This window comes from Mycetomoellerius zeteki, unplaced genomic scaffold (assembly GCF_001594055.1).
Source record: "Mycetomoellerius zeteki isolate Tzet28-1 unplaced genomic scaffold, Tzet1.0 scaffold1277, whole genome shotgun sequence".
Lineage (NCBI taxonomy): Eukaryota > Metazoa > Arthropoda > Insecta > Hymenoptera > Formicidae > Mycetomoellerius > Mycetomoellerius zeteki.
The window spans coordinates 22,907-25,867 of NW_017256209.1; positions in this window are offsets into that span (position 1 = coordinate 22,907).

Consider the following 2,961-nt stretch of genomic DNA (forward strand, 5'->3'; position numbering starts at 1 on the left):
CAGGAATGCGTGTTTTCCCCTCTAAGATTTGGTGTTTTAAAATTTTAAAATAATTTTCAACACTAGCATTGCTGTCACGAGTCAAGTGGAATTGTGCCGTGGCCGACTACAAAGGAAAATAGGGAATATTATAAAATCCGCGACATATTCGTAAAACTCTTTCGAGTAAAACGGATTCGCCATTGAAACGATTTCGTTATTTTCTCGTGCACTCAATTTCGATTTTTTTAAATGCATGATAATATGGAGATGATTTTCTATCGAAGATGTTTCTATTTGTGGTGGTGTATATATCTCCGAGATACTGCTTGCATCTTCTGTTATGATTTTTACAGATTGTATTAAATAATCGAAATTCTCGACTTGACATTCCTTTCCGAATAGTTTAACAAACACGCTATACACTTCAGCAGCAGCTGATGCAGTGAAACAGAAACTGCAGCAGTGCAACATGTTTACTAACAATGATACTGCTACAGAACGCATGCATGCTTGTTTCTTCCCATCCGGATAGCATTTCTTAATTTTTTGAATGAATGATCGCGTTCACAAACAATAAAAAGATAATAAAAAAGGTCGAAACAGATTTCAATCTAGCACTAATACAGTCTGCAAAGCCTTCAGTGCAATGAATTTGTCAAACTACATGCAATATATGTACGATAAATACAAACAGAAAATAGTAATGATAGCCAATGTAACAATTATCCATGTATGCTCTTCGCACTTTTTGAAGACAATGGCTGCGTTCAGCAGACTCAACTGTTGCGAAGCGGATCAGTGAGCTCTCGCTGCTATTGGATAATCTAAAAGAATACACCAATAGCAGCGAGCGCTCACGGATCCGCTCCACAACAGTTGAGTCTGCTGAACGCAGCCATTGTCTTCAAAAAGTGCGAAGAGCATACATGGATAATTGTTACATTGGCTATCATTACTATTTTCTGTTTGTATTTATCGTACATATATTGCATGTAGTTTGACAAATTCATTGCACTGAAGGCTTTGCAGACTGTATTAGTGCTAGATTGAAATCTGTTTCGACCTTTTTTATTATCTTTGTCGTTATTTTTTTTAATTTGTCGTTAAATACGTCCAGAAAATGCTTAATTGCTGCTATATCATGTTTCGACGATATAAATTCTGCAACTGGTAATGGCCCATCAATATTTCCTGGCAACATTAGCGCGTAATAGTAGATGGTATTTGCAGTACTGAGAAGTTTGGGTTGTGCTATGATCGAACCAGTTGCATCCAGATGCAAATGTCTCAGTTTGTCAGAAGCTAAGCACCGAATTTGTTTTTCGCTAAATAGGATCACTGACAGTGATATTATAGCGAATTCTTGAATGTAACCACGTATCTCTTCACCGCGGATCTGCTCTTGCTGCTGATCAAATAATTTGATCATAAATGTTACGAATTCCTTATCGAGATCGTATTTTGCTCGATTTTCACTCGATATTTTATGTAAAATATCTAAACTCGCGGTTTTATTTAAATTGCCTGTTCGTAATATTTCTTTATCAGCATTGGCAAGCATTTTTAATTTAACTATAATTGCCGACCGTTTGTCTAATTCATCGGTTAAGGCTGTCCTTACTTTCCCACGAATGTGGCGACGATGTCGTTCTTTCTCGTGAGAAATGTGTCCGTTGACGTAAACATGCACGATTATGTCAATGTGAGGAACGTCGATATCTTCTGTTACCAAAAATTTAAATTTTGCACACATCGAGTGTTTGCATTGACCTGCAGCTTGGAAAGAGAGAGTACTTCTTTTTAATGTGTTTCTATATTTGTGCCACAAGATGGTTAAAACGCAGAAAGGATATGCCTTTTCAAACTCGGAGTTGAAAACATCTACCGTATCTACTCAACCCTTTCGTAAAGATTTATTCCCGCCAACTCAGAATTCTTCCCAAAAATGTTTTGAGAGAATGAAGGAATCGCTGCATAATGATGATGAAATTTTCTTTCTGAAAATAGTTTCTTTTTGAAGAAAGGTAATCGGAGATAACGATTCACAATCATTCGCCGTGGACATGTCACAAACTTCTAGATATAAGGGATATCGATTATTATGAATACTTGACGATGAATTATGATTATTACCAACGATCATTTCTTCTTCAGAATGAAATGCTTGATGATCGTCTGTAATACTTAACGGTAAACTACGCTCATCGCCGTCGACTTTGAGAAAACCTTACTACTGATGTTTTTTCTTTTTTAATGTCGTTGTTAATAGAATTAAGTTCCGAAATCATTTTTAGACATGTCTGAAGATGATGAAATCTCTAGCTGGTCAGTTTGCTCAACGTATTGAACAGATGAACATACGTTGTGAGTCTTGATATTTTCAATGTTGCTTATAATGTTGCTCGTATATTTTTTAAACATATCACTACATTTTCTTTGATAATTGTCAATTGTACGCGAATCTACATTGCCTATAATGTTACAGCAAACGTCCAACCACAAACATTTACTGGTATGGTGTTGCAAACGCAAAACGAAATTATCAATGTCGTTATCGTCGTTCCCCGCGCGATGACTCGGTTTCCGCGCCATCGCTCGCTCTCGTTCTCTCTTTCCCGAGTGTTATTTTCGTGTAGATAGTAAATGTGGTGTTTACTTTAATAAAATGCAATAGATTTTTGTTTATACAATTTAAGAGATTATTTTATATTTGCGTATATATATTTTAATAATTATGTACATATATAAGTGTGTGTGTATATTTTTTTATAATTATGTGTATATATTATATATATATAATTTATATATATATATATGAAGTACAATATACTCTCCCGATCTCCCATCGAGCACTCGATAGATACTGGCCTTTAGTTGCTTCTGTTTAAAACATAAAAATATTACGTTAGTAGTTAAATATTAAATCGCATACTGAACGGAATGTTGCAAATGAAGTACACACATAATAGAGTACTTACA